This window comes from Toxorhynchites rutilus, chromosome 2, assembly GCF_029784135.1.
Source record: "Toxorhynchites rutilus septentrionalis strain SRP chromosome 2, ASM2978413v1, whole genome shotgun sequence".
Classification (NCBI taxonomy): domain Eukaryota; kingdom Metazoa; phylum Arthropoda; class Insecta; order Diptera; family Culicidae; genus Toxorhynchites; species Toxorhynchites rutilus.
This window is the reverse complement of record NC_073745.1, coordinates 209,967,767-209,983,494: the sequence shown is the minus strand read 5'-3', so window position 1 is coordinate 209,983,494 and position 15,728 is coordinate 209,967,767.

The window sequence follows — 15,728 nt, the reverse complement described above, 5'->3', positions numbered from 1 at the left end:
ACGATGTACACTTTCGGCGGTCCAACGGATGAATAACCAACTTGACGGCGGCTGAAAAGTTTATACTTTAATTTTGGTGGCTCGTATGTCTTCTTCCGCTTGTTGGCTCCTATCGTTTGGGTGCAATTTGGTTCGCTTTTTTTTTCGAGATTTCCTTCCACATATTGCTTCCTTTCTTCGCCACCCAATTGGGATTGGGGCTTTGAAGAAAGTGGATGATTATGCTTCGACTCTGAGAGCCGAATAAAAATATAATATGGGTGGCACTAATTAATAATTTATAGCGTATACTAAATGCTGTCATTTATTTTCAGTTTCTATCGGTCATCTGGTTACGGCGGAAAGTGAATCTTCCGTTAAGTTCTCATCTCGAAACGACTGCACGGTTGAAAAATAGGATCCGTGGAAGTTGTTTACGGAATCTCAGAGAAACTTTTTTCGTCCAACGATTGGTTGTTAACGGCGAAGATAAGTCCTATTCAGAGCAAGCGGTCGATCTTTGATGAATAGTTAGTTCGTTTAGTGGACGGAATATAGTAGAAATCAATGTGCTTATATTGAACTTCGAACCATGGTGCGTGAATTTATAATTGTTCACACCTTTTATCCGCACATTTCTCCACGCGATGAATAATCCCACCTCCAAATTCCACCGAAATTGGCGCAGTTCTAGTGTAAAGTTCATTACGTAAAGCATGAATTTCCCTTTCACGCCTTGTCATTATACTCCAATCAGTTGGAAATGAAATTAAGCCAGGCAGCTTCCGTCGAGTCATTCAGACGCGGTGAAGATGCAAATTATCAGTAGACATTGAGATGCCCTCCAAAACGCAAATTACACGCTGTCTTTTCACTTTCCATTCGTTTAAATCGTTCTCTCGATAGTTCGTTTGTACCTCCGAATTGGACGTCTAAATCAATTGCGGCTGCGAAACCTACGTAATTTGAGTGTCGGCGAGGAGTTTCTAACCCTTCTGACAGTAACGCTTTCATGGCATCAATCTCGTGCTAAAGAGTTATTTTTGTCCTCACGTATTTTTTTATCGGTATGAGGTTATGAATTATCTAGCTCATATTTTCGGGTACTCAAAGATTTTTGTGATATCAAAGACAATTCATCGAAGATTTTTTCTTCTGTTCTGTGATGTCGCACGTCTTTGATAGGTTTACTTCTACATACATTTTTTTGAGAGAATAAATCCGTGGGACTTCATGATTTTAGCTATTGTTTTATTGTCCAACGACTCTCCTGGAAATGTTACCTTATATATAAAAATCTCGTGTCACGATGTTCGTGGTCGAACTCCTCCGAAACGGCTTGAACGATTTTCAAGAAATTATGCACAAAAAACTTGGTAGGCATGAGAATAGGACGTATGATACCGCTAGGGTACCAATTACCATATGTTTAGTACCGATTAGGGTGGCCCTATGCGAAAAAAATCTAAATAATTTTGATTTCTATTTTTTTCTCAAATTTGGTATAAAACTATATATAACCTCAAAGGTTCACCCCCCATCTCCTATTTTTAATCGCGATATTAGTATTTTGGTATAAATAATATTCAAAAAATCGACCCGTAGTTTGTTATTCAAAGAGAGCGAATCTATTTACGTTGTTAAATGACAGATGGCGCTAAGTTCACTTCATTGAACACATTCATCCTCATATGCGTCAGTAACCTTAATTCGGCTAAAGCCATGTGTATTGCCAGCGAGCTGGAAGATTTTCTGAATAAACATAATGAATTATTGAAATTCTTCATATCATACATGCTCGGTTTGCAATGTGACGATCATGTTATTTTCATTAATTCTAATAAAGGGTGTGTCACATCAAATTGCATCATGGAAAAAACGCTGTTGAAATTTAATTTTTAGGAATTATATCTTCAGCTGTCGCTTATAATCAGATAAGAGTGTATAGATCACGTTGGCCATGCTTCACTGTAAATTTTTCGTAAATTTGGAAAAATGTGGTCGAACGAAAAAGAGCGTCGTGAATTAATCCTGCACACTCATTTCGAGAATCCGGAGTTGTCACATCGGGACATCGGTAAGATGCTGGGAATCGTCCAATCCACGGTCAGCAGAGTACTAAAACGATACTTCGAGAACCTAACCATCGACCGGAAGGTGAAGAACGGCAAAAATGGATGCTCCGTCAGTGAAAAAGATCACAGGCGCGTAGTTAAGCAGTTTAGACGTGATCCGAGAAGTTCGGTCCGGGATGTCGCCAATAAGCTGAATTTGTCAAGTTCATTCGTTCAGCGGACCAAGCAGCGGGAGGGCCTGCGTACATACAAGGTTCAGAAGGCTCCTAACCGCGACGAAAGGCAAAACATGGTGGGGAAGACGCGAGCCCGGAAGCTGTACACCGAAACGAAACCTACGTCAAAGCGGACTTTCGTCAGCTGCCGGGCCTGTTGTTCTTCTCCACAGAGGATAAATTCAGCGTTCCGGAGGAGATTTGCAAGCAGAAACTATCCAAGTTTGCCAAAAAGTACATGGTGTGGCAAGCGATCTGCTCTTGCGGAAAGCGGAGCCCCCCCTTCGTGATGATCGGCACGGTAAACGGGCAGGTTTACCTTAAGGAGTGCCTACAGAAGCGCTTACTACCACTATTGAAGCAGCACGAGGGCTCGACCATCTTCTGGCCGGATCTCGCTTCGTGCCACTATTCAAAGGACGTGTTGGAGTGGTACGAAGCCAACGGGGTCACCTTCGTGCCAAAGGAAATGAACCCGCCCAACGCGCCGGAGCTTCGCCCAATAGAGAAATATTGGGCGATTATGAAGCAGGCCCTCCGGAAAAACCCAAAAGTTATCAAATCGGAGGCGGACTTCAAAAGAAAATGGATTTCTATTCAAAAAAAACTACAACCTGACGTTGTACAGAACCTTATGGACGGGGTAAAGAGGAAGGTACGAGCATACGGGCTTGGGCTCGAAGTATGAATAAAAAGAAAATGCCAAAAGTTGTTTAATAGTTTTTATTTTACTGTCTAACATTTTCAAAAGGATCGGTCTACTGGGCGAATTTCTACAGCGTTTTTTCCGTGATGCAATTTGATGTGACACACCCTTTATAACACCGACTGGAGAACACATGTATACATTCAATGCTTATGTCGTTGAATACATTGCCGAAGTCATGGTAGGCGACTGCACAGTGACGCGAGAAATTGTGATGCGAAGAAGAACAACAATCTGGAGTTCATCGTAGACACCCACCGTTCAAACGACACTCTCCATCTTCTCCTTCAATGGTACTAATGTTTCTACTGATTCTCTTTCTGTTTCTAGAATGAATTGCGAACGATATAGAGGTAGAGAGCGAACGACTGCGATTCTAAACAATCAGAACCTGTGTGAGGAGAAATACATTCACTTGCCAGACGCTTTCATGAACAACACCGACGCAGCCTTTGGTATTGCCATGTCTAAACACATGCATTGTCATGATATTACAAAACATGTGTTCAAACAAAAAAATGAATGAAATGTATAATGAGATTCATTACAACGTTATATGTATTTGGTTCCACACCTTGCTGAATTTATTCGGCTGGATGGCAAAATTACAAAAAAATTGGAATACGCCCTGAGGAAATCGATAGTGTAATTAAGTGATAATGTAATTCCATTTCTGTGAAGCGTAAATTGTTATGAATTTTCGAGTGAAATAAACACGCTTCCAAAACAAAAAAATTAAATGAAATATGGCTCTATTGTGCGTTCTGTGTAGCAGAATAATACATTCTCTGCAGGTATCTTGAACGAGAATAGTCTCTGATAATTATTTTACATTCTGAATGATATGTTGGTTGAAATGCAAGAAGATCAATAGATAAATAGTTGAGTTAGGGTCAGGACTATGTCTACTAAGTATTGAAACAACATCGAATAAAAATTTTCATTCAAATTTCAACAACTTGAAATTGCTTCCAGGTTAGGTCAGGTGATTGTTCGATATTGTTACCCCAAACATGGTTCATGAGCGTGCGGTAATCTAAAACTTTCATAGCCTTGCATGGCAGATGGAAAATGGATAATTTTTGAAGATTTCACCAACGATATGACCGCAACCTTAGGTGGATGTCCAATATATCAACGACTAAAAAGTGATAAAGACAGACAATCATTCATGAAAATTAACAACGCAGACATTGACATGAAAAATCGTTCGGCAGTGCCATATTCGCCTCAGCTGAGCAAAACATTCAATGCTTATATTAATGTTGAGTTTTGTAATGCGATGAAGAGCAACAAATACATTTGCAACAACGAAATTTATATTGATATCCTTCATTTAATTTGTCTACTTTACGACAACAATATATATACACTTCAGATTCGTTAATGAAATACATCGGGAATGGAATACAAAAAATGGTTTGTTTTTTTTAATCGTCATCGACTTGGCGCTCTATTTCTCGGTATGTCAAACACAAGAGTAACGAACGTTATGTAGATCGTTAAAACGTTTAAACACACTAACAATACATTAGTTATTTTTAATTAAACAACCAACATATTCACTAGAAATAATTTTCATGGCAAAACAACGTTTGCCGGGTCAGCTAGTTGCCTAATAAAATAATTGTGAGGCAATCTACATGTTCATTTCACGACCGTTTTACTAACTATCCAGACCCGTGGTCCTCTGAAACTGGCGTCTACACACATTTTGCAATATAATCAATAGCCGGGTGTAAGAGGTTTGTTAAAAAATAATGTGAATTCCGAATTCCCGCGGGTTACGTATATCCGATTTAAGATTTTTTATAACATTATGTTGGTACACCCAAAATTGATTTTTAGCTCATGTTTTGTCATCCCGATTTATGACATTAAATGAGACATAACCTAACAGAAAATGTCATGACTCACAAATATTGGGAAGCATTTGTAAAATATACATGGTACAGCAAAATAAGATTAATACGAGCGAGCGAAACAAAAGACAAATAAGCTTTCCGCATACCTTGCCACATACACGGCCCAGACCGAGATAGATATTGTTCTCATTCATACGCTCCTCTTTTACTCTTAGAATACACATTCCAACTTCAACAGGCCTTGGTTCGATTCCCATTGACGTCGTATGGACTTTTTTTTTTGCACAATCCCAAATGAAAAGAGAAAAGAAAACAGAAAGAGATGTCTGCTCGCATACAAACAAACCATTTTTAAGCTTTCGAAATAGCTCATTATTTGCGCATTTGACTCTCTAGCACACAGAATGGCATCTTTTCTGCCAAAGATGATATGTTTTCTGCCAACGCTAGTTTGGGTGTACTCATGTCTAGTGTTACCACACGTACAGATTTATCTGGAAAGGTACAGATTTCTTGTTAATTTTGGAACAGATTCTGTACGGTACGGTTTTTTCCACGCGTGAAATTTCTTACATTTGAACGATACGATGAACGCTAATTTGAGTTGAAAAGATTTGATTATACATCATGGCGGCAGCTCAATAGTTTCAACAAATGAAAGTATGCAATCTAAATTCAGAATAACTTTGTATAAGCATAATCAAACACACGAATGACTTGCAAATGTATATGTAGTATTTGTAGTAAATATATTACTATTTTTTTCATGCTAATAAATTAGTTTTTATTCCTACAACAAATATTTTCGATGGTACAGATTTTTGGAAGGAAACGTACAGATGAGAAAGATTTTTTACCCCTCTGGTACAGATAAAAATGTGACAACAATGCTAATGTCCTTAAATACAGCTAACAGTTCGGCTGAAAAGTTTATTGGCGAATTTACGCAAAGCTGAATTAACTCATGCGACACCTACATTAGAGCTCAGAACCACAAAAGGTATGATGTTTGTTTATTCTACGCACTGAAAATCAAGATTCGGCCGTGATTATTTATATTATTTCTATTCAGATTCATTTAAACTATTAAATGTCGTCAGTATATGGTAAGAAAGTAAGAGTTTTGTATATTTACGATGGTTTCAACACGCGATTTTACCAAAGTCATAGATAATCTTCGAAAACTACTTCGAAACTACTGTGTATAATGACGATGGAATCGATACCATATTAAGTTGGTTAATATCATTGATTGTGTAGGGGCCCATTCGAGAAGGATTTGCAGTATTTTTGGCACAACGCATGCTACTCATCGATTATCTATTTGAAAAAGTATTAATGTTACAATGCTTATACCAACTCCATACAAACAAAAAAAACAAAACATCATCATATTACTCGCTGCGCCATCTGATTGCAATTCTAACGTAAATTCGTCAATAAGGTAACTCAGTAAAACTATTTTGTTTTGCAAAATTCAATTTTATTTCACATAATTGCTTTCGAGGGCGATACAGCGATTATAGCGGTATTGCAACTTTTCGATACCATTTTTATAGTACTCTTTTGGTTTTTCCTCTTCAGTTTCGGTAATCACTTCATCATCGATCTTAAATTGCCAGCGAGCATTCTCTTCAGGTCTGCGAACAGAAAATAGTTGCCGGGGCCAGATCTGGAGAATACGGTGGATGCGGAAGCAATTCGAAGCCCAATTCACGCAATTTTGGCATCGTTTTCATTGATTTGTGATTTTTCCATTTTTTTTACGTAGAACTACGTCTTTCATTAAAAGTGTCAAGTCAGAAAATAGGTCACGATTTTGTGAAATAAAGTTAACGTAATAACTATTTTTTCCGTGGACGGATTCTGGCGATATACATACCAAACGAATCGGAAATTCCCTAAGATTTGTTTGATATACCATACATTACAATCCCATTGTCTGTATATGGTTTAAATTGATGAAAATTGGAAGCATTCCTATTTCCTGATACATTTATTCTGTCCATTTGTGTGCTTTCCCGAACAGAGCTGTCAATAACGAGCAACTTATCGACGAGCAACGAAGGGGAAGTCGTAAGAGTAAAGTCTCCGTGAACAAAGGAAAAGAAGAAGAATGAAGGGGAATATTTGCCTAGAATATAAACAGTGGATCTCGCTGAGGCAAACTTTCATTTTTCGTGAGGAAATCGACTGAATAACATTGTTGCTGGGCGAGCTGGACGGCGAAGGATCGGATGCATTTCTCAAGGCAATGGGGGCGGAGGAGTAATATTATGGATAAAGTAAAGTTTTCCAAGGGCCTTTTTGCAGGTTAGAGACGAGTGAATTGAAGAAGTTTAAAGTCTCAAGCATGGAAGGAAGGCAAATTTTCAGTATCGTTCTGTATTCAAAGCAATGAATATCGCTTGTTCTTCCTTGTTTTGTGTCATCACATGTCTTCGTTTCGGACGACCAAATTACTCACTCGCTGATGTCTCTGGCATTACAATCATTGCATCAAACTTACGCCATTGCCATAATGTTTTGAGCTACACAATTGTGTGCGGAATCATGAAGCGAGACTATCGTCAGCTCACCAAGAAAATAAATGTTCTGGAATTTTGTCAGTGATTTGGTTTCACACGACGGTAGGAAAACTCTCTCCACAAAGGATGACAGCTGAACTTACTAGACTGGCAATATTAACAGAAAGGGCTTCTGTTAGAAAGAGCGTAAAACTGAGATAAGTGTGTGTATATTTAGTTGCTTCCAGCCATCGATATATGGATATATGTGTGCGTACTTGCGTGCTGCATAACCCGTACGTAAAAATAGTGCATCTTCGCTACGCTGAAACCCCATTCGTAATGATAAATATAAACATGAAAGGGAGATAGCGGGAGGGGAATATTTGCGCTAGGGTATTAGTAATGAATCACTTCTGAGGCAAATATTCATGATTTTTCCAAGCAGTTCACATTGTTTGTTTTTCGTCATCATATAGGCTTCGTTGGTGCCTTTGACATTGCATCAATGCATTGAACTGACGCTATGGTGAAGCAGGTGTTAAGGTTGTGCACCAGAAGGTTATTTGAGGAATACCAAGTTATTCAATAAGTTTTAATAAGACATTAATTTATTTGGGTTGGCGTGCAGATAGAGTTTATTTCACTTATTTAGTCACCAAGAAAGTAAATGTCGTTCTGGAGTTGTGTATGTGATTTGGTTTCGCTTACCAGTAGCAAAACTTTCTCCACTGAGATAATACATGCTGCGTCTTGTTTGTACTTACAAACAAGCGACTTGAATAAAAGAACATCGTAGTTCTACGTCAACAATGCGGTCGTGTCTTGGATACAACCTCCCATTTTTTTTTTCCAAAATATATACTTTTATCAAGGCTCATATGGCGTTAGCCTGGCGGGGCCGGGAGTTCAATATTTTGACAATTTTTCTCATTATCTATGTTAGTAATATGTAACCGATTACTCGCGGTCGGCTCGAGGTAAGTATTACAAGTGTTTTCATAATTGGGATGTTGCTGTCTCCAATGCTCTGTACGTGTACCCGACACGGAATACTTCCTATTTGAATGCAGCTGACCATTAATCAGTAGCGCCCCCCTAGTCTGTACCACATATCTAGCGTGGTGCGTCTTTCTCGTCTCGAGGAATCCAGGATAGAATGTTCACTAGCCGGCACAATCATCAGCTCGTGTAGAGTCGTGTCATGAGCGGTTCAACCTTTGGCTCTTGTTGAATGATCAGTGGACTGCATAACCTTCGGCCCGTGTATCTGTAAAGAGTGTGTGTATGTATTGCCGCGTCTAAGTAAAAGTTTATAGATCGGATAGGAGGGATATGAAACAGGGACACAACGAAGAAAACATCATTAAACGTTGACATCGGCGTTTCTGAGGAACAGGTGTAGATGAAGCAGAAGATCAGGGTCACGGCTACCCAAGATATCCCGGACAGGGATATCCGATTGTCTGCCTTGTGCCTTCAATGCTCTGGAAAGCTGAGAGCGGGCAGCATGGAACCGGATACATGACCAGACAATATGCTCGATGTCGTGGTAGCCATCGCCACAATCACAAAGATTGTTTGCTGCAAGCCCAATGCGATAGAGTTGCGCGTTTCGGTTATAGTGATTGGACATAAGCCGAGATATCACGCGAATGAAATCACGACCTACATTCAATCCCTTGAACCATGCATTCGTCGAGACCTGAGGGATAATCGTGTGTATCCAACGACCGACCTTATCTTCACTGCACTTCGTTGCCAACTTAAGGTAGGCTTAGAGTTCCCGTGAACGTGAACGCGGACAAACACTTTTTTGTTAATAATTCATCAGTCCATATATAAAACGCGAGGAAAACATCTTGAAACGATAGGAAGAAACATTTTCTAGTTGAAAAACATGTTTAAACACAATTCATATTGATAAAAGTGGATTAATTCAATATTTCACAACGATTCTGAATTTCCACCGTGGAATCGAGATGTTGGTGAACTCACCATAGTTCACCGACTTCGGTGAGCGTGAACGTGAAAAAAGTGGTGAATAAAGACGTCAAAATATTTCCCCGTTCATGTTCACGTTCGAATGTCCCAAGGCATTTTGAAAATTATTTCACCGTGAACTTAAAAGGATATGTTTAGCAATTCTCAAGTTTTCAATGAAAATTTTGATATGGATGCAATTTCCTTCAATCGGATCTTTGCGCGGGTTGAAAAACTTCGTTGCTTCGGGTTGATTCGTGAACAATTGTATATTTTATCCGAATTACTTTATTGAAGATCGATGTTTATTTACTTCACGTTTACTGCAGAACTTTCAATATGAACGTGAACGTGAACAAAATCATTCTATTCACCACGATTTTTTAAGTTGTTTGTTCGCAATGTAGTTCACCGTGAAATGATCGTACTATTCCACCACCTTGTTTTTTCACGTTCACGGGAACTCTAAACCAGCCTTTACGAGTGAGTACTGACGAGGAATGTGAAAAAATTCGTTAAAAGCAATTTGCCTTTCAAAAAGTGTGCCTTCTGAAGCGCCCACCTTAGCTAGCGAGTCCGCTTTCTCAATCGTACAATGAGAGAGAACCCATGCTGAGGTAATCTTGAATATTTCTTCGACCAAACACTCAATAGATGTCTTATTCTTGTTAGGAAATAAGATGAGCGTTTATCAACTTTCATTGAGTGGATTGCCTCTATTGAGCTGAGACGAAACAAAGATCTATGAGTTTGAAAGAGGCACTGGAATTTCCATTGAAGACGCCGAAACCAGTGGACCCGTTTATGAATGAATCGTCACTAAGAACATTGTATCCAACCTAACTTTCCCATATTTTTCCGAAAATATCGACGGAATAACACTGAAGCGTAGATGATCTGGGGTTCCATGGTTTTTTTTGTCGCGTGGACAAATAAAAAATGACAGAGGAATTGCAAAAGTATGGAAAGCAAACTTGGTTGGAGATGCCTGGTGCAGGATGCACGTCGTGGGTAAGGTACTCATGGTATAGAGATTTTCGAAGTTATCAATCACCAATGGATTCATGATCTTGCAACGGATGAGAAAACTGTAAGTGGGGTAATCCTGCCAAGACTTCGAGACTCATTGTATGCGTCGAATGCAAACAAACATGGTGTTGATAAGTATCAAGGAATTCTAAATTTGTATGTCATTACTAGTAAGAGTTCATATAACGATATATATTATTTCCCAAAACTTGATTTAGAACATGGCTTGGTGGAACAAAATCTTGTAAAATGGATTCGATATACATATTTCAGTAAGGTTGTTGTCATCTTATTTTTATCTTCGTTCGCTACATATGTGTTACGCGAGTCTTTATTCCCTTTAACTTAACTGTTGTTATATAACTCATCAAAAATAGAGCCAACACGAGCTACGGATTCTTCAATAAGAGTTGTTCAACCTGGCCTGGTGTGAATCGAGCGGAAGTAAACGAGAAAGTCAGATCATTATTTCTTTCGCTACCGGCTTGGTGAACGACTCATCATACGGCATATACGCACATTTAAAAGGAAAAGAAAACAATATTATAAAATTGCCTGCTGCTCAAAAGTGACTTCATTGCACTTTGTGAGCTGAGAGCTCGAACGAATAAATTGCATAATGACTTCACTCAAATTACCGATGGTGGATGGTGGCATCATGGAGTGATGCTGTCGAAAAACTCAGACTCAGCTAAGAGTCAATAAACCAAAAATGCAAGTGAAAAAATGCTAGTATGTAAGTGCCATGCATTCCATATTTGTTTTTTTTGTATATGTTTCACATACGAAACTATAAAAATATATATCAATAGTCATAAAAGGCCTGGCCGGGTAAGGGAGTAAAAAGTACTCCAAACCCCCAAAACTGTATAGGATATTAAATAAGAAATTTTGGCGGTTTATTTGAACCTCTATGTGGTTTGATGTAGGATCTATAGTGGCAAACGTACTTTTTATTTATTTCACGTCATCCTCGAGATGACGAGATGACGAGATGAAAAAAATACTGAATGTGCATCTTACTAGGTGTATCAAGGAAAATTTTAAAAAAAAAATTATCAAAAATTTAAGTACTGAAAAAAATATTAATATTTTGAATTTTTTTTTTTGGATTTAGTGATTAGTACTACTCTAATTCATATTTAAATGTGTTCCTACGGTTTTTCTAGATATGAGTGATTTTTTTCAGATTTTTATCAGTGTTGCGCGGTACAAAAACTATTTTTTCTATATTTCCATTATATGGGTTATATGGGTAAGTAATTATGTGGATAAGGGAGTAGAAAGTGCCCTCAAACCAAATCACCAGCTGTATGGAAAATATTGTATATAGTACTAAATAAAACATTTTGGCAGTAATACCATATATTTGAGTCCTTATATGGTACACCATAGGATCTATGGTGAAAAATGCACCTTCTCGTTTTCTTCACGCTGTTCTCAATAGCTTTGAGACAAAAATATAGAAAAAATACTGAAAGTACATCTTACTAAGGTGTATCGATGAATATCTTCGAACAACTTTTGCATCAAAAATGTAATTACGAAAAAAAATTAAATATGCGGTACAAAAAAATTTAATATATTTTCTGGCACTCGAAATTTTGAAAAAAAATATAACTTTGAGACTAATTTTTATTTAAATGCGTTCGTATGTGTCTTTTTCTCTACATGTGGTGCATTTTTTTCCTGAATATTTAAGAGCATTGCGAGACACAAACATAATTTTCTTCATCGTCTGCATTATCATTTTTATTTTCTTGAAATCGATTATTGACGTAGAACTACGTCTTTCGTTAAGGGTGCCAAATTAGAAAACAGGTAACGTTTTTATGAAATAAAGTTAACGTTAATAACTAGTTTTTCCGCGAACGGATTTTGACGATTTACATACCAAACGAATCGAAAATTCCTTAAGATTTGTTTTTTATGCTATATGTTACAAACCCTGGTGTGTAAACGATTTAAATTGATGAAAACTAGAAGCATTTCCATTTTCCCATACATTTGTAATTTGTGAGATTCCCTACCCATGCCGTCTATAACGAGCAACTTATCAGCGATCAACGAAGGGGAATGATTTAAAGTCTCCGTGAACAAAGAATAGAAGAAAAAGAAGAACTATGGGGAATATTTGACTAGAACAAACATATTAGATCTTGCTGAGGGAAGCTTTCAGTATTGTTCTAGATACGAAGCGTTGTTTTTGCGTCATCACATGTCGTCGTTTTGGATTGAGCGGTGGACGCGATAAAATAAGTTACTCGTTACTCGATAAAGTAAGTTATGTCTCTGGAATTGCAATCATTACATCAAACTGACGCCATTCCATTAAGGTTCTGAACTACCGTTCTGAATCATATTTCGGACAGCTTCATATTTCGGACACTTTTTAAAAATAACTTGAAATGCTTAATGCCTTGATGATATAACTTTGAAATTAATATCACTATTGATTCTTTAGCGTAACTCTTGAGTAATATCATCAGTACATTAGGCATTTCAAGTTATTTTTAAAGAGTGTCCGAAATATGAATCTGTCCGAAATATCATTCAGAACGGTACACAATTATGTGGGGAATCATCGAACTAGGCTATCATCGGCTCACCAAGAAAATAATTGTTCGGGATGTGATGTTGTATGTGCTTTGATTTCGCGTGACAGTAACAAAACTATCTCCACCAAGGATGACAGCTAAGCTGATCGAGACCGGAAATATTAATAGAGAAGATCTCTTGAGAAGAAACAAAATAACAGCGTAGTTCTACGTCAACAATGTGGTCGTGTCTTGGACACAACCTCCTATAATTTTTTTATTATAAATTAATAATTTATTATAAAATAATAATAATTTGGATGTTTGTAAGTGTTCTTCTCATTAATCCGAATGATCTTTCCACAAGGACCTTATTTTTTTGACGTAGGATTACGTCTTTCGGGAACATATAGGGGTACAAATTGAAAATCGAAAATCGAGCACATCGTGAAAATTCTCCGATTTCAAACGCTTATTGCTCAGTCATTTTATGATGGATTGATGAGATTTTTGCGTCAATCAATTTTGACACTCCATAGCATTTGTTTACATTGAATAAAATAATATGTGTCATGAAACTAACTATCGAACAATTGAAAAATCTCAACCCCTATCCTAACGGAAATATCCACTTCTGATTGGTCGAAATTGACGACAAATGCGGCGGCTCATGTGCTTACAAATATTGGTCAGTTATTTCCTGATGGAATTACGAGATATTTGCATCAATCGATCTGAGCACTCAATAACAATTCATCACAATGGATAAAATCATATATAATATGAAACTAACTATCAAACAATCGAAAAATCTCCAAACGGAAATATCTCGTTCTGATTGGTCGGAATTGAAGATACGGGGTAATCGTCATTGCAAATACATCAAAGTAAAGGGAACTTTTGCTCCCACCGAAGTGTGTTCCCTAACAGAGACATTAAAACCAAGCTGCCTGGGGGAAATCGGCATTGCAAACACATGCAAGTAGGGGGAGCTATTGTTTCCACCGACATGTATTCCCTAACAGAGATTTCAAATTCAAGGTACCTGGAAGAAATCAGCATATAAATACCCTCGTGGTCGATAGTTTAACAAACGACGCGCACAAATGAATAGTGCTCATTGTAACTAGTGTGGGCATTGCTGATTGCATACGTGCTGGTGAAAAAGATGGGAGCGATGAACGAGTATTTTTTATTTTTGTTCCAATAAGAATCTTTCGATGGATTGGAAGAATTATGTTTCAATCAACTGAATAGAACTTATGTTTGATAGAACATAAATAAAATTTAAATTTTCGGATCTTTTATGTTGGTTGCTTCGTGAAATTTCATATCAATGACCGATCATGCATTTTGAAATTGTATATGGTAGCAGTTGTGTTAAAATGACTTGTAACATGAAACGATTTTTTCTCCTCCCAAGGAAAGTTCATGCGACGAGAAAAATTGAGAAAATGAAGGAGTTCCGTGTCCCGTTGGGTTTAAAGCGAAAATGAAAATGGATTAAATAAATACTCAGAAAGTAAAAATTATAAATTAAATTATCTTTTCCATTTCAAATATATTTTCTCTATAATAAAGTAACGCTTTTTTCTGGTGAGGAAAATTAATAATTGTGATCGACAATGATAATTATTTTATATGAAATGTAATGAGTTTTTTTTCTTCATTTTATCTATACATAACACAGGAGCCATCTCGTTCAGGGCCACAGAGGGCGGCTTTCATCATATCTCATTCCATTTTGGCATCTTCTATCGTGATACGCACCATCCAATGACTAATCACCATCCTTCTATCATCATCATTCGGTTATGAACACTGGTAGTGAACAAACAATACTTAACAACCAGAAAAAACGACCCTTTTCCGGGCCACCGAATCATTATCGAAGAGTTTATCAATGTGATTCTTCAAACATATCCAAAACAACAGATAGCCTAACGGAATCCTACGTCAACTATGCGGTCGTGTCTTGGACACAACCCTCCTGTAACTTTTTTTTCTCACAGATCTCTATCGTACTGCTGACTCCTTTGAATTCGGTAAACCATTTAAATCCGATGTAAAGATAATCTCATATATTTCAAGATATGAAAAAAAAATCTTTGTACAGCACAATGCTTTAAATATACCGACAAAATTTAGACATATAAAAAACAAAATTTAAATAAATATCAGAGTAGTGGGTCTCTAAATTCAAAATAAACCAAAAAAAAATTTTTTCCGCGCAATCCTTTTAAAACTTCAAGAAAAAATTACGCTACATGTGGAAAAAACAATACATACGAACGCATTTGAATAAAAATTAGAGCAAACGTGGGTCTCAAAGTAATATTCCTTTCAAAATTGGCTGAAATGCCTGAAAATATATATATTTTTTTTGTACCGCGAAAAACACTCTGAAAATTCTGAAAAAAATTCACATATACCCAAAATAGACGTAGGAAGAAATTTGAATACAAACTAGAGGAGTACTGAATCGAAGAATAAAAAAAAATTAATTTAAAATTAAAATAAAAATTAATTTAATTTTTTTCAATATTTGATTTGTTTGAAAATATTGATCGATACACCTATCTCCGCCCAGAGAGGTATCTGAGCAGAGTTCCAGAGTTGATAGTAGAGACTGGCTATCCGAAAATGATGTAGAAATGATGAGAACGAATATAGCCATAGCAGGTTTGATCTATACTGATCGATGGTTTATTTGAGACTGACATCTGCTCTGAACATTTCGTGCCTTATTTATACAATTGGCCCATAGCCATTGGAATAGCGTTTGTTTGGATCGCGTCTGGAATATACGCTATAATACAATTGCGCTTTGTA